Genomic DNA, 27,413 nt, shown 5'->3' with positions numbered 1-27,413 from the left:
GGTTGAGAATCTGCCTGCCAATGCAGGGGGCACGGGTTCGAGCCCTGGTCTGGGAAGACCCCACATGCCGCGGAGCGACTAAGACCGTGAGCCACAATTACTGAGCCTGCGCGTCTGGAGCCTGTGCTCCGCAACAAGAGAGGCCGCGATGGTGAGATGCCCGCGCACCGCGATGAAGAGTGGCCCCCACTTGCTGCAACGGAGAAAGCCCTCGCACAGAAACGAAGACCCAACACAGCCATAAATAAATAAATAAATAAATAAGTAAAAATTTTAAAAACAAACAAAAAAACCCCAGAACTCTACTGAGAATTGCTGCTGTAACAATATATACTGAATACTTTGTTCAAATATTGCCTGTTAATAAAAGTCATATTTTTCTTTGAGATTTTTTTTCTCTTAAAGTTCTATGGTTGGTATTTTCTGATATTACACCAAACCGTGCAGTTGACTTACATTGTTCTAGAACATGAAGTTAGAGACAGAAAATTCACTGTTAAAATGCATGCATCTGATTAAATAAAATGACAGAGTATTAAAATGTTACGAGTTGAGAAATATATAATTAGGAATTTTTTCTCTCATTGCTAAAAGGGAAAGAAATTCCGATTTGCAGAATAATTCCAAAGGAAAGTCTATTTTTTCCACCCCAGCCCCCCTTTTGTTTGTTTTTTTTTTTTTTGTCTGTGTTGGGTCTTCGTTGATGCGCACAGGCACTCAGTAGTTGCGGTGCGTGGGCTTCTCAATGCGGTGGCTTCTCTAGCCGTGGAGCACAGGCTCTAGGCGCACGGGCTTTAGTAGTTGTGGCTCGTGGGCTCTAGAGCGCAGGCTCAGGAGTTGTGGCACACGGGCTTATTTGCTCCGCATGTGGGATTTTCCCAGACCAGGGATCGAACCCGTGTCCTCTGCACTGGCAGGCGGATTTTTAACCACTGTGCCACCAGGGAAGTCCCCTCTTTTGGTTTTTACGTAAGGTCTCATTTATATTGAAAAATTATCGTGATAATTTACGGAACAAAAAGCATATTATCTTTTGGTTAGCCAAGTAACATTTACACCAAAATAAGTAAAGGAATCTTCTTGTAAAGTTTATGACATATATTCAATGTTTTAATACTTCTTTAATTGTGTAAAATGATGATCTTTCTTGTTGTCAGTCTCCATCTTCACTCCCTTCCTATACAGGCTTGTAAATCTTCCAAGGCAGAATACAAAAGAAAACACGTGAAATTGGCACTACATCTATGGAGGACAATTTGGCAATCTCTATCCAAACTGAAAATACCTTTTGATTTAAAGATTGCGGTCTAATGAGTTATTGGTATAATTATCCATTTTATGAGACTATTAGTTGCAGCTTAGTTTGTAATTTAGTAATGGCTTGGCAACAACCTAAATGTCCACCTGTAGGAGATTAGTTAAAATAAATTGATATTTGCATACAGTGGAATATTACACTGCTCCTAGGAAGAATGAGACACTTCTTTACACAGTGATATGGAAAGATATCCAGGATATTTTAAGTGAAAAAAGGAAGGAACTTAACAGTGTATATAGTACGTTATCTTTTGCATAAAAAGAGGTACATATAAGTGTATTTTAATATATATTTACAACATATCTTGGGAAGGCTACATTAAAAAATGCTAAGTGATTGCCTCCGGAACTGGAGTAGTTGAAGGGCAGGGATGGGACTGCCAATTATTTTACACTATATTTTGTCACAGTTCATTTTGAGTTTTGCATGAAATCATTTCCTAATTTATATAGATAGATAAAATCTATATAAAGAGTTTAGCTTAAAAGAATATGTGGTCACTTCAGAATTTTAAAAAGAAAAACATTATACTACTATTGCTGATGAATTACCAGCTTTTAAGCCTAATAAAAACATTTTCATATGCACACTCTTTATAGTTTATCATAAAGCTCCTCAAAATCCTTGAATTTTATTTTTAAAAATCTTTAAAATGCTTGCTTCAAAATTAGTAGAGAGTGAAAAAAACACCTTCATGAGGCTCCTTCATGGAAAGAAAACAGATAAGAAGCAGGAAATTATAAAGTGTTTTCCAAAATAATGAACCCAAAGTAGTTTCTCTGGACAGTTACCGTACTGGGTTCTATGAGACCCTTTGAAAATCCTGTCTAATCTATAACTATGGCTTTACTCTCAATTAAATTATAGCTTGCCCTGACCGGCAGGATGTTAAGAACTGAAGAAAAGTGTTCGGAATGATATCTTGAAAAAAAGTATTAACAGCAGAAGCTGTTTAGATGACCAAGAAAAAGGGCTGGCTTGGCTTCGTCTGAGAAGTTCAAGCGAGGTTCTAGACGGCCTCCTGCAGAGAAATTCCCAGCAGACTTCCTTTTCTGGCCGGACCTGTCGAGGGCCGCCACACTGGCTCCGGGCTTCGACAGCAGCTCCGCACCACGGGCCTGGGGGCTTCGGCCACACCCTCAGGAGGGGCGGACTGCCTGACCTCCTGAGCCCCAGAACCAGTAGATCCGGCTCCACCCGGCCCCGCCCTTCTGAACCTCGCTAGCGGCTACGCGCTGGATGGTGTGCGCGCCGAAGTGTGCGCGCGCGAAGTGTGGAGGCCCGATCCAGCCTGTCCCGCCCGGTCAGACGCGGCCGCCGGACTCAGGGGCTCGGACCTAGGCCACCTGGGCCAGTACCCGGCCAGCCCGTAGTCGTCGGACCCGACCGCCGCGCACGTCACCACCTCCAGCGTCACCTCCCGGCGCTGTAGGATCCGCAGCTCTCCGCTTTTCTGACGGGGAGGGGCGCGGCGTCGCCACGTGACGCCTCGTCCCCGCCCTGCCCTGGTCACATGGGTGGCGCGGCCGCTGCGTCAGTCACTGTCCTGGGTGCGGGAGTCGAGCGCCGTCGCTGCCGCCGCCAGCGGATGGGGCGGGGGATCCCGGTGCCAGGTCCTCGTCAGCCCGCCCCTGCCTCCTCAGCCAGCCGTCCCGATCTGAGCTCGACAGTCATGGAGCGGGGCGGAACCTCCGCCTGTGCTGTGTGAGGTGCGTCGCCACCGCCGCCGCCTGCGCTTTTCGAGACCTGCCGAACCCCCGCCGCCGCCCGGAGCTCCTCGCCCTTGGCAGTCTGTCGCCGCCCCCCGAGCGGGTTCGAATGCGCGTCCGGTGAAGGTGCAGGCCCGGCGCCGCCTCTGCCGCAGCCGGGAAATGGTTCGGGCCTAGCGGAGCCGGGACTGGAGGTGAGAAGAGCAGACGGGCTGAGGGCCGGGCCCGGCCGCGGGGAGGGGCTGGGGGGAGGGGAGGACAGGGTCCGTTTGGGGGCTCGGAGAGACCCTCCGGGCTAGGGCTGCTCGATCCGGCTTCCCTCGTCTTCGCGTTCCACCCCCGACCCTCAAAAATATAAATTAATTAAAAAGGCTAACCCAGTCCTAACAAAAATTCCCAGAAATCAATCTTTTCACTGTTTCTCCTTTCCCCTTTCGTCCATTAATCCATTCTTTCCCTCAGAAATTCCATCGACTGATCTGTTACTTTTTAATACCCTTCTCAATTTCAAGTTATTTCTAGTTAAAGAGAAAATAGGCCTAGGTTCTGGCTATCATTACCCAACTAGTTCTCGCTTTCCTTCTCGCGATCCTGCGTACGTCCTCCTCCACCTCCTCCACCTCCTCCTCCTCCTCCTCCCCCCCTCCACCTCCTCCTCCTCCCCCCCTCCACCTCCCCCCCTCCACCTCCCCCCTCCTCCTCCTCCTCCCCGCCCCCCCCGCAAAAAAAAAAAAAGGAAAAAAAATTTCCGCCTTCGACTGGCGAAGGGGGCTGACTAAAAATGGGAATGTGGGGGTGTAATACTTGAATACCCCCCCATAACTTCTGAATCGGTTAGCTAGTTACCCCGATAGCTTGCATTTGGATATTGATGTGTAGGCCTTTCCTCCAGCTGCCTGTGCCCGGGGTTAATCTCGTAATTGACGTCAGTGCTTTGTTCCTTCCACTTTGCTGTTCCTTCCACTCTTTGAGGATGGATCATGGGATATAGGAGTTTGAGGAGTATCCTTATTGCCTTTTCTTTCACAAACGGTATCATTTGTAGGTGCAAATTTGTACAAAGATACAAATCTGAAATGCTTTTGTACGGAGTTAAACTAAGACGAAGAGTTCGATTTAGGGTTCTCATAGTCACTTGCAATTAAGAATTGTGCGATTTCTTTTCTGCTGGCCTGTTGGAGATTTTAAACTAAGGCCAGTCCCTTTTCCAGTTACCACTGTTTTTCCTTACAGAATCTAGGCTATAGTTCCTTGTGAATAGGATGTTTGTAAATGTGACGTTTAAAATGTCTTGTTTTTGAGGGTTCAAATGTTAAAAGCGCAAAGCTTTGTTTCCATATTGATTCTGCAAAGCTTTGTAAAGTGCTCCTTTTATTTAACTGTCCTTTAACTTATCAAAATTGAAATATGAGAACTTTCTTAATTTGACATTTAATAAAGAGCCTCTGTGGCCTGTGAATCTTGCCTAGAATCATCTTTGGTTTTACGTGCATGAAGAAGTGTTGGCAAGTGGCCATCTGGTTTTTAACAAAGCTGGCTTCTTTAAATTGCTCAGGTTTATTTTACTTATTCATCAATGCCTCCTTCAGTCTCCAAACATTAAAAAAAAAAATCTTAAGAAGTTATTTTAAATTATCTTTTAGCGTTAACTTACCTGAGGCAATAAAAAGAAAATTTTTTTTTTTAACACCAGCATTTTCATTCAGTTTGTGGTGGCTTGCAGGCTGATGGCTTTGGTTTTTGTTAGCTCTACAGGAACAGTAGGCAGATTTTGCTTTCAATAAAATTCTGTGTCAAGTGGAGGCAAGATAGGATGTTTGTGAGTGACCAAACTTTTACTGTTTGATTTAAAAAAAAAGAGCTTAGCTGTGATTATTGGAAAATGGTCTACAGTTTTGAGGTGTAAAGGTGATTCTACAGTGCTTTGAAGCTGTGTAATTAAGCATTCTTAAAGATAGCATATTTTCATTCAGATTCAGTTTCTGCTTGTCAGATGATGTACATTCCCTTCTCTGTGCTCTTGAGATACTGTACCCCCTTTGTGACAGTTGATGCATTCTGCTTTGTATTGTAATTTTTTTATAGATCTGTCATGTCTTTAGAGCAAGAACTATATTTATACCTCTTTGTGTCCTCCCCAATATTTTATACAATTACTAGGTTGAATTTGAATGTGATATCCAACCCAAGATTTCACAAAAGGGTACTCTTAAAAAAAAAAAGCTGTACGAGCAAGTGATCAGTATTTATTTGTAGGGGAAAAAGTAGCTATCAGCTACAGAAGATGACAGAAGGTGAAGCCTTCTAAAATTATGTATCTTACATTTTTTTAAGAGTTAAGGTAAATGTCATGGTTTTATGTGTACCTGAGAGGAACAAAGAAAACAGGTATTTCTTCTTTTGTGGCCATCTACTGGTTTAGAATGGAGTCCAAAATGTATGAGGCCTTCTCTTCATAGTATTTTTCATAAAAATCAAAGAGGTAGTCTTTTTTTTAATATAAATTTATTTATTTATTTATTTATTTATTTACTTATGTATGTCTGTGTTGGGTCTTCGTTGCTGTGTGCGGGCTTTCTCTAGTTGCTGCTAGCGGGGGCTACCCTTTGTTGTGGTACCAGGCTTCTCATTGCCGTGGCTTCTCTTGCAGCTCTAGGCGCGCAGGTTTCAGTAGTTGTGGCACGCGGGCTCAGTAGCTGTGGCTCGCGGGCTCTAGAGCGCAGGCTCAGTAGTTGTGGCGCATGGGCTTAGTTGCTTCACGGCATGTGGGATAGTCCTGGGCCAGGGCTCGAACCCGTGTCCCCTGCATTGGCAGGCAGATTCTTAACCACTGCGCCACCAGGGAAGTCCCCAAAGAGGTAGTCTTAAATATTGAAGGCACACCTGGACAGTGACCCAGAAGTGCAGTGTGTATTATAAAAATGGATAACTTAGATTTGATTTTATTTTACTATTTTTTAAATTTATTTTTTATTGAAGGATAGTGGATTTACAGTGTTGTGTTAATTTCTGCTGTATAACAAAGCGACTCAGTTATATACATATATGCATTCTTTTTTATATTCTTTTCCATTATGGTTTATCCCAGGATATTGAATATAGTTCCCTGTGCTATGCAGTGGGACCTTGTTGTTTATCCATTCTGTATGTAATAGTTTGCATCTACTAACCCCAAACTCCCAGTCCATCCCCTGCACCCATGTCTGTTCTCTATGTCTTTTGAGTCTGTTTCTGTTTTGTAGATAGGTTCATTTGTGCCATATTTTAGATTCCATATATAAGTGATATCATATGGTATTTGCCTTTCTCCTTCTGACTTACTTTACTTAGAATGATAATCTCTAGTTGCATCCATGTTGCTGCAAACGGCATTATTTTGTTCTTTTTTATGGCTGAGTAGTATTCCATTGTATATATGTACCACATCTTCTTTATCCATTCATCTGTCAGTGGACGTTTAGATTGTTTCCATGTCTTGGCTATTGTGAATAGTGCTGCTATGAACATAGGGGGTGCATGTATCTTTTTTTTTTTTTTTTTTTAAACTTATTTATTTATTTATTTATTTATGGCTGTGTTTGGTCTTCGTTTCTGTGTGAGGGCTTTCTCTAGTTGCGGCAAGTTGGGGGGCCACTCTTCATTGCGGTGTGCGGGCCTCTCATTATCACGGCCTCTCTTGTTGCAGAGCACAGGCTCCAGACGCGCAGGCTCAGTAATTGTGGCTCACGGGCCCAGTTGCTCCGCGGCATGTGGGATCTTCCCAGACCAGGGCTCGAACCCGTGTCCCCTGCATTGGCAGGCAGATTCTCAACCACTGCGCCACCAGGGAAGCCCCCGCATGTATCTTTTTGAATTATAGTTTTGTCCGGATATATGCCCAAGAGTGGGATTGCTGGGTCATATGGTAGATTTTATTTTTTATTTCAGCTCTATTCTACAGATAACTTACTATAAAAACTTTCCTGTATAATGTAAAGGATTTCCAGCTCTATTCTACGGATAAGTTACTATAAAAACTGTCCTGTATAATGTAAAGGATTTCCAGCTTTTGAACCCCCAGTCTTCATTATGGTTTTCCTATTTCCTTTTTTATTTCCTCTGAAAAGTTGGAACAATTATATTGATTTCTGGGAGGGTGTTTGCCAGTCTCAGTTAATTGTGAAATAAGGTGTAGTCAGTGACTAAAAATTGCTTAAAGCTAACCTGACCTGTTACCTTGCTACTTTTCCCTTTGGTTTAAGGAGAGCACCCCTACTTGCAGTAACGCCCCCCACCCAGAGATTGACATGAATGGATTGCTCTGGAAAGCCAGTATGGTTTGGCTACCCAGATACTGTCGTGATCTGTCCTGGGACTGGGCTTCCTCGGTCTGCTTTGGGCCTGAATGGGTCTCCCATGATTTTGTCAGCTTGGAGCTGCCTAGTGGGTTGACATTTCACTTTGACTTTTCCTTTTCTTGTCATCACTAGGGTAGGGACAGTTTAATGGAAAGGTGAATAGAGTCAATACTCTTCATAGATAGGCCTTCCCACCTCTTTCCAATTGCTATCATTTCTTCTATCTGGAATATCACTTTTCCAGTCTTGTTCCCTATCTCTTAACATTTCATCATCTTTTAAGGCACAATGCAAATACCATTGCCTTAAGTTTTGCTTGATTCCCTACCCCAGTAGTGACTTATCTCCTTTGAATCCCTGTATCGCTTTGTATCTCTCTTAATATTTGTTATGCAGCTAACTATGGGACTATAGCAGGCTGGATGACTTTGAGGACAATCAATGAAGACTCACTAGTAGAATAAAGACTGTGTTATACTATTTTATTGTATATCTCTAAGAAATAAAACAATAATCCAATTTAAGATTTTACTAAAAAAATTAACAGTAATTCCTTAATATCATCACATATTCTACTCGGTGTTGAAATTTCCCCAATTACAGTTTTTGTTTTGTTTTAACAGTTTGTCTGAATTAGGATCCAAATAAGGTTCATACATTATATTGTGTTGATGTGTGTCTCAACCCTCTTTTCTTTCTGTCTTTTTGTTCTTGTTCCTATACAATTGGTTTGTTAAAGAAACCAAGCCTTTGCCCTATGAGATTTCTCACAGTCTGGATTTTGCTGATTGCATCCCTGTGGTTTCATGTAATATGTTCTTCTGTCCACTGTTTTTCCTGTAAATTGGTAATTACATCTAGAAGCTTGCTCCGATTCAGGCTTGGATTTTTTTTTTTTTTTTCAATGGGAAGAATACTTAATAGGTAGAGTTGTGTACTTCCTATGTATTCTTAAACCCTCAGACTGGCTTCTCATCCTAGCATGCCAGTGAAATTGCTCTTATCAGGGCCACCTGTGACTTCTACATTGACAAATTGTATAATCATTGCTTACTCCTTTACCTCTTTCTATACTTGACATTGTTAACCATTGTCTCCTTGATACTGCTTTTTTTTTCCTTGACTTTTATGACTCTGTCCCTTTCCTGCCTTTCTTACTACTAGCTGATTCTTTGCAGACTCTTAATTCTCTGCTAATCATATTGATATTTATGAATTTCCACCTTGACCTTCTCTTTTCACTTTTCCTGGTGATTTTTTCCATTTTTATTGTTGTAGCTACCATCTTTAAGTGTTTTAAACTCACCAGAACTCTTTGATCCAACTGAATATCCCTGTTTAGATTGTCCAATAGGTACTTTGTTTTAGTTAGGAGAGCGACACATACCTAACTGAAGCAAAAAGAAGAATTTTTTGGAAACATACGGGTATCCATGAATTCTCAGAAAGGCAATCAAGCCATAGGAGGACAGCTAGAACTCAGGAACAGCTAGATCCAGGGGCTCCATATGTGGTCAGGAGTATCTCTTTATGTCTCACAAGATACTCTTTTTTTTTTTTTCCACACAAGATACTCTTTGTGTGTTCAGTTAGTTCTTTCTTGCTGCAGGTCAGTTTTTAACACTTACTAATATCTTTTGAGTTTTAAATCTTCTAGCTTCTGCCATCAGAGAGACTGACCTGATTCTCAGTCTCAAATCTCAGGAAAGGGACTTGTTAGGTTATATGTCCAGCTCTGGACCACAGCTGTGGCTAGTGGGCTACATCCCAGAGAGAAGAGGAGTAAAGGACACTCTAAAACATAGTTGTCCAGTTCATTCATTCCATGGCTATTTAGCACACACACAAAGAGTCCTACTTTTCTTATATATATTAAATATTTTCTTTAACATAATCTCACTATCTCTATATACCAGCAAACACTCTCATCTCTTCTGTGGAAACAACCCAAATTCATATCTACTTACCACATCCAGAGGTCATTGTTCTCTGAGTCCAGATTCTAAAGGTGATACTCTTTGTTAATCAGGCCTAGATATACTTTGTCACATGTTTGAAAATTGTGGACTAAATACTGAATTTAACCATCCCCAGCATAACTGATACACAGTGGTAGAAAAAAAAAATAGCTGAACTCTCATGAGGCGAGGGGAGAGGAAGGTATCATTGTTCCGAAACTTAACACCATATCTTGCTGGACAGGTACAGTAGAAGGTAAATGATAGAACTGGCAAATTGCATGGGCCTTCATTTGTTGAACTTACTTCCTTGCAAATGGAGTGAGTTCTTTGGCAGCCAAATGAAGATTTTCAATTCTGTCCGCTAGAAAGATTTTGCTTTTCTGACACTTAGAGGACATTTGAAATAGAGGGCAGTTCTGTGTTGCCTTAGCACAAGGGTTGACACACTACGGTTAGTAGGCCCAATGCTGCCTGCTTTTGTATGGCCTGAGAGCTAAGAATGGTTTTTACATTTTTTTTAAATGGTGGGAAAAAGTCAAAAGAATATTTTGTGGTATGTGAGAATTATAGGAAGCTCACAATTCAGTGTCCATGAATAAAGTTTTATTGGAGCACAGAAAACACACCCATTTGTTTATGTATTGTATGTAGGTGCTTTTGCTGATACAGTGGCAGAGTTGAGTAGTCCTAACTTTATGGCCTGTGAAGCCTAAAATATTTACTGTGTGGCTTTAAAAAAGTTTGTCAACTTTTGTCTTAGCAGATCAAATGGCCCTTAGTGGATATTTGAGTCTGAGGATTGCCTTAGGGTTGAGCAGTTAGTTACAAGGTCCTATTTACTGTGGTGGTTGTTAGGGGATTTTTTGTTTGATTGTATGTGTGTGTGTGTGTGTGTGTATATATGTATATGTATATATATATATCTGTGTGTATGTATGTATAAATGTGGGTATACATATATGTGTATATACATATGTGTGTGTGTAGATACCCATTTACATATACATATAGAGATATAAATAAAACAGGTGGGGTCTGCATATTGGCCTAGCTTTAGTTAAGGATTCAGACTTTATCTGTCAACTGTACCCTGGAGGTAGGATCACACTATAGGTTACATTGTAACATGGTTGCTCTTAGTACAACTATGTGAATGGGGGAGAGAATTTTGAGAAAAGCTGGGGGTGAGTGAGGTGAACCTAGAAGCTGATCAGATAGTCCCTATAAGTGTTGATCATGTTCAAATTAACTATTCTACTACTTCTCAATCCCCTCACCCCTAAATTCTGCTATTTTCCTTGCCTTGGAGGATGTATCACTATCATTGTTTTTTCTAGAAACCTGCAAGTTGTCCTTGATTCCTCCATTTTACATCTCACATCTGTCTGGCCCCAAGATTCTACCTCCTTAACATCTTTGAATCCAAACCCTTTATCTACATTATCAACACTCCTACTATTACTGCCTTAATCCAGGCTTTCATTTCTTACTTGGGTTACTGCAACAGTTATCTCATTTGTTTCCTTATAATCTACTTCATCCTGTACCAAAGTGATTTTTTTTTCCCTCTAAACTGTGAATTCATTTCTCTTAGAACTCCTTAGTAATGTTGTATTTTCTGTAGTATTTTTCTAACTGGGCATTCTTGTACATTAATGAGTTTTATGTAACTTCTAAAGGACTGCTTTATAGCCAAGTAATCCCTTGGGAGTTTGTTGCTGTGTTTAGATTTTGTTTATTATTGTGTTTGTGCCAAGTTATAAAGCATTGTACTGATGATGCTCAGACAGGGAAAGATGGTGAGTTAAATTGGATCGTGTCATGGTATATGTTAGTATAGGCAGGCCAAACCCCGGCTTAGTAGTTAGTATCATATTTTCACTGTGAGATGTATCTGGTAGATCCCATCTTGTAATTAATCAACGTGAAACAGTTTGTTTGCAGTGTGAGTGTTTTATTCCAAACTTCAGCAGTGATTATACTAGATACACATTTAATGTAGTTTTCATTAAGGTACTGAACCACAAATGAACAAGAAAGATTGCCAGAATTAACAAGTGGGCCTCTTTAAAACTGACATTTAAGGACCGCTAGCTGGTATGGTAGTATATATAAGGTTGTATTTCCCTAAATTAGCAAATAAACACTTGCAGTTATTAAATCTGTTTAGTTTTACATATTTATAAGCATTTTATGCACTAGTGTTATTGAAGTCAAATTACAGAAGTGGTTTAAAAATATAGAACTATGAGAATTCCCTGGTGGTCCAGTGGTTAGGACTCTGCGCTCTCACTGACAAGGGCCCGAGTTCAATCCCTTGTCGATGAACTAAGATCCCACAAGCCATGTGGCACAGCTGAAAAAAAAAAAAAGTGTGTGTGTGTGTGTGTATAAAACTAGACCTAAGACTACATATTTCCAGGATTAATACATCATTGGTATAGTTTATGTAAAACAACATAATCTGTTACATTAGCATTTTTTTTTTTTATTTATTTTTTTTGGCTGCACTGCGTGGAATGCAGGATCCTAGTTCCCTGACCAGGGATCGAACCCGTGCCCCGTGCAGTGGAAGCATGGAGTCTCAACCACTGGACCGCCAGGGAAGTCCCACATTAGTGTTATTTAAATTTTTGTTTTGTATTTAATTTTTAAAGTTGTTTTAGTGTTATGGTTACATAAGAGCTATATAACATAATGAGTTCATACCTAATTTTATATCCATACCAGATTCTTAATATTATAATTTTTAAGAAGTCATCACTCAAGATCTGGGAGATATTAATTTTCTCTGAAAAGGTATCCTTATGTCTTTCAGATTTCAGAAACAAACCCACAGGTCTAGTCTGATCCCATGTATTTCTCCAGCCTTACCTTTCATTTTGTACTTCCCCAACCCTATTTTCCAACTACTCTTGATCTATCTCTATTCCCTCTGGGTGTATGCTATGTTCTCTCTTCAGGGCTGTTCCACATGGTATTCTTTCTGCTCAGAACTAACTTCCCTCCCTTCCTCTTCTTCCTTCCCTTCCCTCCTCCTATCCTCCTGCCACCTTTCTGTAGTTGGTCTAGCTGCAACCAAATCTTGGAGATGATGGGTAATTTTTATTTTTATATCCTTAGCCTTAGTGCAGTGTGTGACACAACATATGCCCTGGTTAACTACAGTATTAACGTTGTACCGTATATATAATATTGGTCTATATTGAAGAGACAGATTTTAAAATCAGAGTTATAAAGCCTTCAGAATTCCTTCTGAGTTCTGTTTAAATATGTTACAAGTCTGAAGTAGAAAATATTTTGACAATAGGTTTACTCTTATCACTTTATAAATTTATTTTTCAAAGTAAATATTCTCTCTGCCATAATAACTCATTTAATATATAAATTTGTATTCCGTGATTAAAGAGCAATAGCCTTAAATGACCTTAACTACCTTTTAAAGCAATATTCTTATTTACATTTTAATAGGACCTTATTAATAAGAAGTTAGGGTAATTAGGATAGGGGCTGATTTAAGTTCACAAGCCTTGAGTATATGCCTTCTTCATTCAGTACGTTAGCGTTTTCTCTCTTAACCTTTTTTGTAATATTCTAAGACACTAAATATATTTTAGGAAACCCAGATACTTTATTATCACTTGTCTTCCACATATGCAGATGAAGATGAAATTAATCAGAAATAATTCCTTTTTAGTGTAAACTCTAAAGAACCTTTGCTGAGTAATGCTTTTTAACTTTTGTTTAATTTGCTATATGCATTTTTAAGTAATAAAATTGCCTTTATTTTGCCTTTTTGACGTGTGTTATTTTCTCTTGGCTTCCTCAGGTACTATAAATGAAAGCAGTCTTGCAGTACTCTTTTGAACAGATCATTTCTTTCTGGGTGTTGTTACTGAAACACTCAGTTTTTATACCATCTCAGTTTGCCAAGTATGATTATGAGATTTTACAGTCTAGCACTTGTATTTGGTGAACATTTGAGAGTGTAGGTTTTAAGTAAAAATAGAAATTGATCATTTCTGTACAAGTGTTTTTTTTTTCTTGTACATATGTTGTTTTTTTTCTTTTAGATAAACTCTTTTAGAGAAATTGCTTTAAAAACAACCGAATTCATTTAGTATCCATATTAATGCTTTATTGGGTTGATAATATATTGAATGCAGGAAATGAGATAGTAAATGAGATAACCCCTAGTAAATGAGAGACCCTCTACTTTCTAACCAAGTTGTGAAGTTCATTAGTTTACTTAAGTGATTGTCTACTAGGTTATGTTCTAGGTATGCAATGCTGAAAAACAAGCACATTCCCTGATTATTGTCTAGTGGGAGAGGAAATATTAATGAACATCAAAATAAGTATATACTTAATTGTGATCAGGTACTCTGAAGGAAACAGGAATTGTCTACATGAATTTTCTTAAGCTGGAAAGAGCGCCACAGTTCAAGAAGCCTAAAAAAGGCCCTTGGTGGGAGCTGGGAGGGGAGGGCAGTGAGATATAAAATGAATCTGATGAGATAGGCAGGAGTCACATCAGTAGAAAGTCAAATCCTGGCTTTGTAGGCCATGTTAAGTACCTTAAAGTTTATCCTAAGGCAAGTGGAAAGCTTACTAAAATTTTTAAAGCAGGGGTTGAGTGAAATGATCTGGTTTGTGTTTTAAAAAGATCACTTAAAAAAAAAAATCACTTTAGGGCTTCCCTGGTGGTGTAGTGGTTAAGAATCCGCCTGCCAATGCAGGGGACACGGGTTCGAGCCCTGATCCAGGAAGATCCCACATGCCGCGGAGCAACTAAGCCCGTGCGCCACAACTACTGAAGCCCATGCGCCTAGAGCCCGTGCTCTGCAACCAGAGAAGCCACCGCAGTGAGAAGCCTGCGCACCACAACGAAGAGTAGCCCCCGCTTGCCACAACTAGAGAAAGCCCACGCGCAGCAACGAAGACCCAACGCAGCCAAAAATAAATAAATAAATAAATAAAAATTTTTTTAAAAAAGATACTTTAGCTGCTGTATGAAATATGGATTAGAGAGAGATGAGGGGAACTAGGAGTCCCAATTTGAAGGCTGTAGCATTTGTCCAAGTCTGAGGTAAAATGACGGCTTGTTTTGAACAGTGTCAGTGGAGAAGGAAATGAACTGATAAATTCAAAATATATTTTAGAGGCCATGGTTATGGAGTGGATGTGGAGAGAGGTTGAAGGGAGGGTTCAGCAAGAGCAGGTGGTTGGTAGGATGAGGATCACTGGAGCAGAAGTTGTTGGCGGTAGGGAAAAGAGATCAAGAAATCAATTTTGGATGTATTAAGATTGATATTCCTCAGTCAAAGGACGTCAAACAGGCTTGATGTGGAGTATATTTTGGTATTTGTAGTATAGACATATAGATGGTATGTTAAGCCATGAGAATGTAGGGGAAGAATGTAGACTTAATCAGAGTCTGAATAAAGACTTAATCGGAGTCTGAATAAGACCAACAGCTGAGTCCAGAGGAGCACCAGTTTTTAAGAAGTCTGGTAGATAGAATGGGAGAAGCCAGAGGTGCTAGGAAAACTGGGAGGGCTGGGGTTATAGAAGCCAAAAGTATATTAAGGAGCCATTAGTGGCTAAATATGTTGAACAGTAGGTCAACTAAAATGATAGTGTCTGTTGAATTTAGCAACTTGCAAATCAGTGTGATCTTGGCAAAGGAGTGGAGTGTGGGAAGTTGGAAACAATGTTGGAAGGTTGGAAACAATGTTGGAAGGTTGGAAACAATGTGGAATAGTGATTGGATATATTTTGGAAAGCAGTTTGTGTATATCAATTAAAATTGAAGATGCTCATTCCCTGCAACCTAGCAATTCCGCTTGTAGGTGTCTCTTCCAGGAAAACTCTCACTCACTGGTACAAAGAGAAGTGTATGAAAATGATCATTACAGGGACTTCCCTGGTGGCGTAGTGGTTAAGAATCCGCCTGCCAATGCAGGGGACACGGGTTCGAGCCCTGGTCGGGGAAGATCCCACATGCTGCGGAGCAGCTAAGCCCGTGCACCACAACTACTGAGTCTGCGCTCTAGAGCCCAGAAGCCACAACTACTGAGCCCATGTGCCACAACTACTGAAGCCCACATGCCTAGAGCCCATGCTCTGCAACAAGAGAAGCCACCATAATGAGAAGCCCGTGCACTGCAACGAGGAGTAGCCCCCGCTCTCCACAACTAGAGAAAGCCCGCGCACAGCAACAAAGACCCAATGCAGCCATAAATAAATTAAATAAATAAATAAATTTATTTATTTAAAAAAATCATTACAGCATTGTTTGTAATGGCAGAGAAAGGGGAAACTACCTAAATATCCATCATCTGGAGAGTGGATAAGTAAATTGTGTGGATACACAGTAGTGAAAATAAATGAACTACAGCAACATGTATCATGATGGATTAACCTCAACATAATGCTGAGAATTTAAAAGGCTCACAGTCTTTAAAGTGTACCCTTTTTAAAGGTTGAAAAATATGCAGAACAATTCAATGTCTTATTTAGGGATACATACATATATAGTAAAAGTATAAAGAAATTTGTGAGAATGATTAACACCAAAATCAGAATAGTGGCTATCTCTTGTAGGGGAAGGGAGCACAGGAGATGTGATCCAGGAGGGGTACACAGTAGCCTTCCACTATATTGGCAATGCTTTATTTCCCAAGGCAGTTCATGGGTAACACAAGTGTTTACTATATTGCTCCTTACACCTTTTTGGGTCACTTTATCAAACAAATGGTTGCAGAGAAAGTGGGGAATCACCAAGAGTCCTTTTGGCTGTGAAGGAGAATAGAGGAGAGATAGAGTGATAGCTGGAGAGATCTATGGGATCAGGGAAGACTTTTTTTTTTTTTAAAGAAGAATATGTTTGAATGATGATGGGAGGGATTCATTAAAGAGAAAAAAGTTAAAGTTGCTGGAGAGAAGGCAGTAACTGATAGAGGTCTAGGAGAAGATAGCAAAATGGGCATAATTGTTCTTTGATAGAGAGATACTTTTTCTTTTTTAGCCAGAGGAAAGAAGAGAATGGATGCAATGTTAATAGTTTGAAAGTTGATAGTTGATTTCTCTCTGGTCTTTAATCTTTGTAATCTTTGTCCAGTAAGATAAGGTCGTTTGTGGAATGGAAGCTAGGAGGAAGAGTCATAGAACTCCATGAAAATACTTGTGAGGAATAGGAAAGAGCATTCGTCAGAGAAGGATAGTAAATTTCTGGGAAACTTTGAGGGCCTAGTTGAAAGTGATTCATGAAACATGATTATGAGAAATTAGATAATGTATAAAGATATGAAGAAAGCAAAAACGGTAGGGAATTATCTTTGCTTTCATGTTTTTTACTACCTTTTTTTTTCTTGGTCACGCAACACAGCACGTGGGATCTTAGTTCCCCAACCGGGATCACACAACACCCCCCCCCCCGCCCCCCCCCCCCCCCCCCCCCCGCCACTGGAAGCACAGAGCCCTAACCGCTGGACTGCCAGGGAAATCCCTTTACTATGTTATTTTAAACCTGAAGGCTATAGAAATCTCATGACTAACTTTGGGTGAAAGGTCCTTTTATGCAAAGTACCATTTTGGGACCTGATGTTTTGTTATTGTTGGCTTTGATCTCAGAGGTGTACAACCTCTGTTTGCCTACCTTGTAGGAACTGACCTCTTCAGACTCTCATGGGTAGAGAAATCCTGCCAAATGAGGCCAAGAGGGATTTCTCTACCTATAAGGCTTTTTGCTTTAAGATAGTGTATTTTAAAGTTACAGTTTAATAGCAGTTGTAATAAACTGGATTCTAAAATAATTGAAATCTTAGCTTAAGTCTCATTTTGACTTTTGGAGTGTAGATCATTTAATAATCTGGTAGCTGAATGGCTTCATTTTTCAGTAGGATAGTTCTAAGATACTAACTGAAAAAAAACCATTGTAACAGGTTCTGAACACTTGAAAGGGGCAAGTTAAAGGTCACATTTTACTCTTTAAACTATTTTTGAAGTTTTAAATTTTAAAAGGTTGTAAAACTAATACATGTTTTTATTAAAAGGATTATAGGAGATGAATTTCTGGTTCATTGGGAATGCACACTTTTTTTTGAACTGTGAGTACTGTAATTTTTTTTATTGTAATATATGCATAACAAAATTTATCATTTCAGTCATTTTAAATATACAGTTCAGTGGCATTATTTACATTCACAGTGTTGTGCCACCATCACCATTGTCTATTTCCGGAACTTTTTCATCATCCTAAACAGAAGTTCCATACCCATTAAACGATAATTCCCTATTCCCTCTTATGCCCAGACCCTTGCAACCACCATTCTACTTTCTATCTCTGTCAATTTGCCTTTTCTGCATACCTCTTGTAAGTGACTGCTTCATCCATGGTAGCATGTGTCAGAATTTCATTCCTTTTAAAGGCTGAATTATATTTCTTTTATGTGTATACCACATTTTGTTTGTCCATTCATCTGTTGGTGAACACTTGAGTTGCTTCCACCTCTTGACTGTTGTGGATAATGGTGCTGTGAACATGGTGTGTACAACTACCTGTTTGAGTTCCTGCTTTCATTGGTCATATATACATAAGAGTATAATAGCTGGGTCATATGGTAATTCTATGTTATACTCTTAGAGTGACCATCAAACTGTTTTCCACAGCAGCTGCACCATTTTACATTTTTTTTTTTTTTAAATATTTATTTATTTTTATTTATTTTTTGGCTGTGTTGGGTCTTCGTTTCTGTGCGAGGGCTTTCTCTAGTTGCGGCAAGTGGGGGCCACTCTTCATCGCGGTGCGCGGGCCTCTCACTATCGTGGCCTCTCTTGTTGCAGAGCACAGGCTCCAGACGCGCAGGCTCAGTAGTTGTGGCTCACGGGCCTAGTTGCTCTGCGGCATGTGGGATCTTCCCAGACCAGGGCTCGAACCCGTGTCCCCTGCATTAGCAGGCAGATTCTCAACCACTGCACCACCAGGGAAGCCCCCATTTTACATTTTTACCAGCACTGCACAAGGGTTCTAATTTCTCCATATTCTTGGCAACACTTGTTTTTTGTTTGTTTTTTTAAATTTTAATTTGTTGATAATAGCCATCCTGATGGGTGTGATGTTGTATCTCTTAGTTTTGATTTGCATTTCCCTAATGACTAATGATGTTGAGCATCTTTTCATGTGTTTATCGGCCATTTGTATATTTTCCTTGGAGAAAAACTTATTCAAATCCTTTTCCCATTTTTTGACTGAGTTGTTTGTCTTGGTATTCTTGTGGAAAATCTGTTACAAATGTGAGGTATAGGGACTTCCCTGGTGGTCTAGTGGTTAAGACTCTGCTTCCACTGCAGGGGGTGTGGGTTCGACCCCTGGTCAGGGAACTACAATGCCGCATGAGGTGTGATGTGGCCAGAAAAAAAAAAAAAAGTGAGGTATATTTCCGGACTCCCAGTTCTCTTTTCTTGATCTATAGGTTTGTAGTAAATTTTGAAATTGGGAAGTGTGTGTCTTTCAGCTTTGTTCTTTTGCAAGGTTGTTTTGACTTTTCTGGGTCCTTTGAATTTCCATGTGAATTGTAGTATCAACTTGTCAATTTCTGTGAAGAAGTCAGCTGGGATATTGTTAGGGATTCTGTAGAAACTGTAGATCAATTAAGGGAGTATTTTCATCTTAATAAATTTTCCATTCCATGAATAGGATTGTTTCCATTTATTTAGGTCTTTAATTTCTTTCAGTAATGTTTTGTAGTTTTCAGAGTGTAAGTTTTGCTGTTCTTCTGTTAAATTTTTTTCTTAAGTATTTTATTCCTTTTGAAGATATTGTAAATGGAATTGTTTTCTTAATTTCATTTTTGGTTTGTTTATTGCTACTGTACAGAAATACAATCCTTTTTTGTGTATCGATCTTGTATCCTGCAACCTTGTTGAACTCGTTTATTAGCTCTAACAGATTTTCAGTGGATTCTTCATGGTTTTCTATGTACAACATCATCATTTTACTTTTCCTTTCCAGCTCAGATGCCTTTTATTTCTATTTCTTGCCTAATTGACTGACTAGAACCTCCATACAGTATTGAATAGAAGTGGTGAAAGGACATCCTTGTCTTGTTCTTGATCTTAGGGGAAAAGTATTCAGTCTCTCACCATTAAATATGATAGCTGTGTTTTCCTTGTAGATTCACTTTATTAGCTTGAGGAAATTCCCTTCTCTTTTATTCATAGTTTGTTGAGTGTTTTTGTCAAGAAGGGATGTCGCAACTTGTCAGATGCATTTTCTCCGTCCGTTGAGATGGTCATTTGGTTTTTGTCCTATATTCTATTGTTATGGTGTATTACTTTAATTGATTTTTGGATGTTAAGCCAATCTTGCATTCCTCACTTAGTCATGGTGTATAATCCTTTGTAATATTGCTGGATTTGGTTTGTTAATATTTTGTTGAGGATTTTTATGTATATATAATAAGCTTTTTATTGATCTGTAGGTTTTTTTCTTGTAATGTCTGTCTGTTTTTCATATCAGGGTACTATTGCCCTTACAAAATGAATTGGAAGGAGTTTCCTCCTTTCCATTGTTTGGGAAGAGTTTGTGAAGGATTAGTGTTAATTCTTCTTTAAACGTTTGTTAGAATTCAGCAATGAAGCCATGCAGTTCTGAGCTTTTATTTATAGGCAGTTTTTGGACTACTAATTCAGTCTCTTCACTTGTTATGGGTCTATTCAGGCTTCCTGTTACTTCTTTTTTTTTCCCCTAAATAAATTTATTATTTATTTATTTATTTATGTTTGGATTGGGTCTTCGTTGCTGCGCGTGGGCTCTCTCTAGTTGCGGTGAGCAGGGGCTGTTCTTTGGTGCAGTGCATGGGCTTCTCATTGTGGTGGCTTCTCTTGTTGCGAAGCATAGGCTCTAGGCACGCAGGCTTCAGTAGTTGTGGCACATGGGCTTAGTTGCTCCGCGGCGTGTGGGATCTTCCCGGACCGGGGTTTGAACCCGTGTCCCCTGCTGGCGGATTCTTAACCACTGCACCACCAGGGAAGTCCCCCTGTTACTTCTTGAATTATGTAATTTGGTGTTTTTTTAGGAATTTTGTCCATTCCATCTAGGTTATCTACTTTGCATACAGTTTTTCATCATATTCCCTTATAATCCTTTTTATTTCTGTAAGGTTGGTAATATTGTTCCCTCTTCATTCCTGCTTTTAGTAATTTGAGTTCTCTCTCTCTCTTTTTTTTTTTTTTTGGTCATTGTAACTAAAGGTTTTTCAATTTTCTTAATCTTTTCAAAGAACCAATTTTTGGCTTTGCTAGTTTTCTGTATTATTTTTCTATTTTATTTCTACTCTAATCTTCATTTATTTCCTCCCTTCTGCTCGCATTTGGTTTAGTTGACTTTTAATTTTTTTAGTTTCTTAAGACTGATTTGAGATCTTTCTCCTTGCTTAGTAACAGTGTTTGTAGTTATACATTTCCCTTTAAGCACAGCTTTAGCTGCATCTCATAAGTTTTGATATGGGGTTTTGTTTTTATTATCTTAGAGGGTTTCCTTCCTCTTGTGATTCCTTCTTTGACCAACTGGTTATTTAGGAGTGTATTGTTTAACTTCTATATATTTGTGAATTTCTCAATTTTCCTTCTGTTCTTGATTTCTAATTTCATCCCATTATGATCCAAAAACATACTTGGTGTGATTTCAGTCCTTTTAGGTTTATTTAGACTTGTTTTACGGCCTTACATACAATCTATCCTGGAGAATGTTCCGTGTGCACTTGAGAAGAATGTGTATTCTGCTTTTGTTGACTGTTCTGTATCTGTTAGATCTAGTTGAATTATTACAGTGTTGTTCAATTTAGTGTATCAAAACCTGAGAGACTGTAATATTTGTTCTACTCATATCCTTTATCTCTTGAATAACACCAGATTGTTTTAATGATATGAGACCTCAGTCGTTTCTGATAGGGATACAGGCAGTTTAAGCAGAAGGTTGGGAGCCTGAGTTATTTAAAGGAATGCACTAGTCTGAAGCCCATTAATAAGGTCATGAAGATAAAGGAAAAGTTGACAAAGATAAGGTTTCTTTATTCTCTTTTCAAAAACAGCTTTATTGAGGAATAATTTGCATTCCATAAAATTCACTTGTTTTTAAGTGTACAATTCATTGATTTTTAATCAGTTTATGAGTGTGCAACTATCACCACAATGTAATTGCAGAACATTTTCATCACCCTAAAAAGATCTGTTGTGTCCATTTACAGTCACTCTTCATTCTTTGTTTTACCCTTTACTCTTTTTATGGCGGCAGGGGTGGGTGCACCACGTGGCTTGTGGGATCTTTGTTCCCTGACCAAGGATCGAACCTGGGGCCCCGGCAGTGAGAGCGCCAATTCCTAACCACTGGACCGCCCCTTTATTCATTTTATTTTATTTCATTTCATTTCATTTATTTGTTCTGTGGCATGTGGGATCTTCCTGGACCAGGGATCGAACCCGTGTCCCCTGCATTGGCAGGCAGATTCTTAACCACTGTGCCACCAGGGAAGGTTCCCCCCTTTTTTCTTGTATAGTGTTAAATACTCAAGTACATTCAAATAGTTCTCTCATCTAATCCTTACCATCAGATTAGTATGGACATTTTATAAAAGACAAAACTGAGGTTTAGGGAGATTATTTGCCTAAATCGTATGTCTAGTATGTTATATAATCACAACTAAACATCAGGTATCCCTAATTGTCCCATTTATAAAATCATGGTGCCTCAGCTGTTTACAGCTCAATTGAAGTCTGGAAGTTACGTTACTTTGTTAAGGTATTTAAGAAGTTAATAAAGAGGTAATTATCTGTATTGGTTTTCGGTTACTAGATGTTTTATGTTTGAGAGTTTTTATTAGCAAGAATACCACTCTACATCAAGATTATCCAATCGTCTTTGCTTATAACTAAACCACCTGAATCACTACGATTTGAAGAACTGTGTATTAGGAAATAGAGGGTCATCTTGCGAATTAATACCTTAGCCTTTTTGATATTGATTATGGAGAAATAAGGGAGGACATCCCTTTTTCCCCCAAATATTCTTCCAGTAGATAGTTACTGCACATGTACCATATGCTCTGAGGTATTTTTGATGCTCTTCTGAGATTGCTATTCTCTTTTTTTCTTTTCTTTTTTGGCTTCGCCACATGGCTTGTGGGGTCTTCCCAGATCAGGGATTGAGCCTGGACCCCGGCAGTGAAAGTGCCGAGTGCTAACCACTGGACTGCCAGGGAATTCCCTGAGATTGGTATTCTTAACCTCTCTCTCATTTCCTTCTGTTTTCTCCCCAGGAGGTCCTAAGGATCTTCAGAGAAAAATAAATGACTGAGAAATAACCTCTTTCAAATTTGTCCAGTTCCGCTATAAATGCAGTTTCACTTGGACAGAGTTGCTAGTAGTGGGTGGATAAGACTTAGAATAACTGCAATGGGTAGCAGAGGCTGCCTATCAAAGCCAGCCCTTTCCTTCCTTTAGTACCTCAATCCCATGTAGTCCATAGTATAATTCACTTTTAGTGTCTTCAGATACTAGGTAACTGAGAAGTAAAGATACAGATAGCACATTATCTGTAGTATAGACATTTAAAGTTATTTATTTAGATTGATTTTAGTTACACCACAGAAATAAAGAATGGAAAACTCCAGAGAGGCTAAACAGATGCAGATCAAGGTGAAAGTCAAAAAGGCAGCCAAAGGGACTTCCCTCGTGGTCCAGTGGCTAAGACTCCATGGTCTCAATGCAGGGGGCCTGAGTTTGATCCCTGGTCAGGGAGCTAGATCCCACATACCGCAACTGAACATCCCGCATGCCGCAACTAAGACCCAGGTGTAGCCAAACAAATTTAAAAAAAAAACAAAAAAAAAACCAGCCAGAAACGAATCAAGAGACTTGGAGAGAGTATTGACAAACTTTGAGAGTATTGAAAACCACGTGTGAAGTTTGCATCTTAGATTGAGGAGAGTTTAGGCATGGCCTTCCCGTAGTTTGGGAGTGGTCCTGAAAGAGGAGGCAGACGACTTGAAGGAGGTGGTCAGTAGAATTAGGATGCAGTTTAGCGTAAGATTTAATCCTAACCTTATATTCCTCAGCTAAGATATAGGGCAGGTTGGGAAAGCATAGTTATTACATAATCCAAAGACTATCACTTTAATAGAAAAATGGGCAAAAGATGTAAATAGGCAGTTCAGAAGAGAAGAAATATGAATGGCTAAGTAGGACATGAAAAAGATATGTGGTTTAACTATCGGAGAAATTGACTAGAAAGCAGTTGACTATGAGCTTTATAAGGTCAAAGACCGTGAGTCATTCTCCGTTTTATCTCTGGTTCCTAGGACAGTACCTAGAAATAGTAGACAGGCTCATGTATTTGTTGAATGAATGAAATAAACAAATAACGTTGGAATAATTTTTTTTTTACTTCTTAGATTGGTGGCACGATTAAAAAAGACTCATAATGCCTGGGATTGAAAATGGCATGGTTAAAGGGCAGTTTCATACTCCATTGGGGCGCTGTCAATTAGCACAATCTTTTCGAAAAGCAGTTTAGTGATATACGCTAAAATGGTATAGCATATATCCTTTGACTCAGCAATTTAACGTGGAGAAATTTATCTGAAACTGAAATAGTGTGCGGGCGCGCACGTGCATACACACACACAATCATTATAATGTTTATCATACTAAATTCCGGATACAACCTAACTATCAGGGGCTTTCTGGTTAAATGAATACTATGCAGTCAATCAAAGAATGAAAATTCGTATGTATTGGTATGGAACTATGTTCATTACTTATTAAATGAAATAAGAACTGTATGTGTAACAGTTTTCTACACGACTAATGTGTGACTCTTTGCAATATTAAAGGGAAGTTTCACTTCCCTGAAACTATTGGTGACTTCTACTTTCTACTTTATGTTAATCATATTAGAGTTTTTGAGCAAAGAGCGAGTATTACTTGTGTAATTGGAAAAACAGACCCATCAAGATTTATCTCTTTTAAAAAAGGAACCCTCTACACTGTTGGTGGGAATGTAAATTGGTGTAGCCACTATGAAGAACAGTATGGAGTTTCCTTAAAAAAAACTAAAAATAGAGTTACTATATGATCCAGCGATCCCACTCCTAGGCATATATCTGGAGAAAATTATAATTCAAAAAGATACATACACCCCAGTGTTCATAGCAGCGCTATTTACAATAGCCAGGACATGAAAGCAACCTAAGTGTCCATCAACAGATGAATGGATAAAGATGATGTGGTATATATACACAATGAAATTATTACTCAGCCATCAGAAAGAATGAAATAATGCCATTTGCAGCAACATGGATGGACCTAGAGATTATCATACTAAGTAAAGTAAGTCATCAGAGAAAGACAAATACCATATGATATTGCTTATATGTGGAATCTAAAAAAATGATGCAGGGCTTCCCTGGTGGCGCAGTGGTTGAGAATCTGCCTGCCAATGCAGGGGACACGGGTTCGAGCCCTGGTCTGGGAAGATCCCACATGCCGCGGAGCAACTAGGCCCGTGAGCCACAACTACTGAGCCTGCGCGTCTGGAGCCTGTGCTCTGCAACAAGAGAGGCTGCGATAGTGAGAGGCCCGCGCACCGCAATGAAGAGTGGCCCCCGCTCGCCGCAACTAGAGAAAGCCCTCACACAGAAACGAAGGCCCAACACAGCCAAAAATAAATAAATTTAAAAAAAAAATGATGCAAATGAATTTATTTACAAAACAGAAATAGACTCACAGACATAGAAACAAACTTGTGGTTACCAGAGGGGAAAGGGGGGAGGGATAAATTAGGAGGTTGGGTTTAAAATATACACACTACTATAATATAAAATAGGTAACCAGCAAGGACCCACTGTATAGCACAGGGAAGTATACTCAGTATCTTGTAGTAACCCATAATGGAAAGGAATCTGAATATATACATATATATGTGTATAACTGAATCCCTTTGCTGTATACCTGAAACTAACACAATGTTGTAAATAACTATATTTCAATAAAAAATTTTTTTAGAAAGGTTTATCTCTGTTGGAAAATACAAAAGGAGAGGAAGACTGTTCCTTATTAACATTTACAGGAACAGCCAAAATATTTACTAGGGACAAGAAAGAAGATTTACCTAAATAGAGAGACATCCTTCATATTATGTGTGAAAACTGGATATTCAGATTTCAGTTTTCTTGTGTTTAGCTTATGAGAATAGTAGTTGGCATATTTTGCTATTAGTTGAGTTAGTTGTATCTCATTCTTTCTGTATACTCAACACCTAACAATTCTACTTCTGAGTTTACCCTAAAGAAATAATGAGGTCATCAGTCATATGGCATACATTGTGTTGCATCTACTTTTCCTCACAAAACAGCATTTATGGAAATTCCTCCAAGGTAACTGGCAGTGATCTACCTCATTTGTTTTAATAAACAATGGTTTATTTAAGCATTTCTTTGTTCTTGGGCATTCAGTTATTTTAAATTGTTTTACCACTAAAAACAGTGCTGCAGTAAACATCTTCATAGCTTATGGCTGTGCTTTTAATTCTGTGGAATGTAGTCCCACGAGTGAGGTTACTGGGCTGAAGGATTTGTCTTTTTTCTGGCTGAGTTTGAAATGTCTTCACCATTTTATAACTGTCATCTTAGAAAAGTACGTGGTTTTTAACTGTTGTTATTAAATAAAACATTTATTTAAAATTTTTATTTATTTATTTATTTAAAATTATTTATTTATTTATTTATTTAGGCTGGGCCGGGTCTTAGTTGTGGCATGCAGGATCTTTTAGTTGCAGCATGCTGGCTCTTAGTTGCGGCATTTATGTGGGATCTAGTTCTCTGACCAGGGATTGAACCCTGACCCCCTGCATTGGGAGCGAGGAGTCTTACCCACTGGACCACCAGGGAAGTCCCAAAACATTTTATTACTGAATTGGGTTTGTTAACTATTAAAATCCCATATATCTTTGGGTTTATTTCGTCCCTCTGTTTTACTGATCAGTTTGTTCATTTCTGTGCACTACCGTGCTATTTTGATAATGGTGATGGCTTATAGTAAGTTTTAATCTAGTGTGGCCAATTCTTCTTGTTCTCTCCCCAATGCTAAATATTTAATAGATGCTTGTTGCATATTAAGTTAATAGTACACTTAATAATAAACATTAAATCTTGCTTTAGATAAAGTTTGGATGCCCATTTACTTTAGGGAGCTGAGCTTGGCATGTGGATGTTGTCCCCTCCTAGCAGTGTAATAAATGTAATTTCTTTCTGACATGTAATAAATTGTGACACAGAGGAGGAGTTGAGGAGAATTGGATATCGGAGTGAATTTGGAGACAGGGGTGCACCTTAGTCATGAGAGAAATACTTTAAGCCCTAGAGGAGAGACAGTTTGATGGTAAATCCCAAGGCTGAAAAATGTTGGAAAGTGCCCATAGTGCTCTAATGTGTAAATTTTATCACTCTTATCCTTCCATCTTTTTTTTTTTAATTTTCTATTTTTATCTCTTTTTTTTAAGCTTTTAATTAATAGTTTAATACTGTTATGGTCATAAACCGTATTCTGTAGGATTTAATTCATTTGAAATTTGTTGAAATTCTTTATAGCTCAGCATAGGTCAATTTTGGTAAATGTTCTGTGTGTAGTTGTTGAGTGCAATGTTCTATATATTTGGTATACAACAGTTTGGTCAATTTTTTTTTTTAATTAATTAATTAATTTATTTTTGGCTGCATTGGGTCTTCATTGCTGCACACAGGCTTTCTCTAGTTGTGGCGAGCGGGGGCTGCTCTTCGTTGCAATGCGCAGGCTTCTCATTGCGGTGGCTTCTCTTGTTGGGGAGCACGGGCTCTAGACACGCGGGCTTCAGTAGTTGTGGCACGCAGGCTCAGTAGTTGTGGCTTGCGGGCTGTAGAGCACAGGCTCAGTAGTTGTGGCACACAGACTTAGTTGCACCATGGCATATGGGATCTTCCCAGACCAGGGCTCAAACCCGTGTCCCCTGCATTGGCAGGCGGATTCTTAACCACTGTGCCACCAGGGAAGT

The 27,413-nt window shown here is 39.2% G+C and overlaps 1 protein-coding gene across 5 annotated transcripts in view; it reads left to right on the top strand.

Annotated features, from left to right (window-relative positions):
- The first annotated feature begins 852 nt into the window (after positions 1-852).
- Positions 853-27,413, top strand: part of AFF4 (ALF transcription elongation factor 4) — a 98,010-nt gene continuing 71,449 nt past the window's right edge. Inside the window, exon 1 of one of the 5 annotated variants that reach the window (XM_082378899.1) lies at positions 853-3,221. The gene's annotated coding sequence lies outside the window, so the exon portion shown is untranslated. The remainder of the gene's footprint in view (positions 3,222-27,413) is intronic. The other 4 variants (XM_082378902.1, XM_082378901.1, XM_082378898.1 and 1 more) reach the window with 4 other exon arrangements.

The sequence above is a fragment of the Balaenoptera borealis genome (assembly GCF_965194805.1).
Source record: "Balaenoptera borealis genome assembly, chromosome: 2".
In the NCBI taxonomy this organism is placed as follows: domain Eukaryota; kingdom Metazoa; phylum Chordata; class Mammalia; order Artiodactyla; family Balaenopteridae; genus Balaenoptera; species Balaenoptera borealis.
Note: the sequence above shows the minus strand (reverse complement) of the source record. Positions and strands in the feature narration are given on the sequence as shown.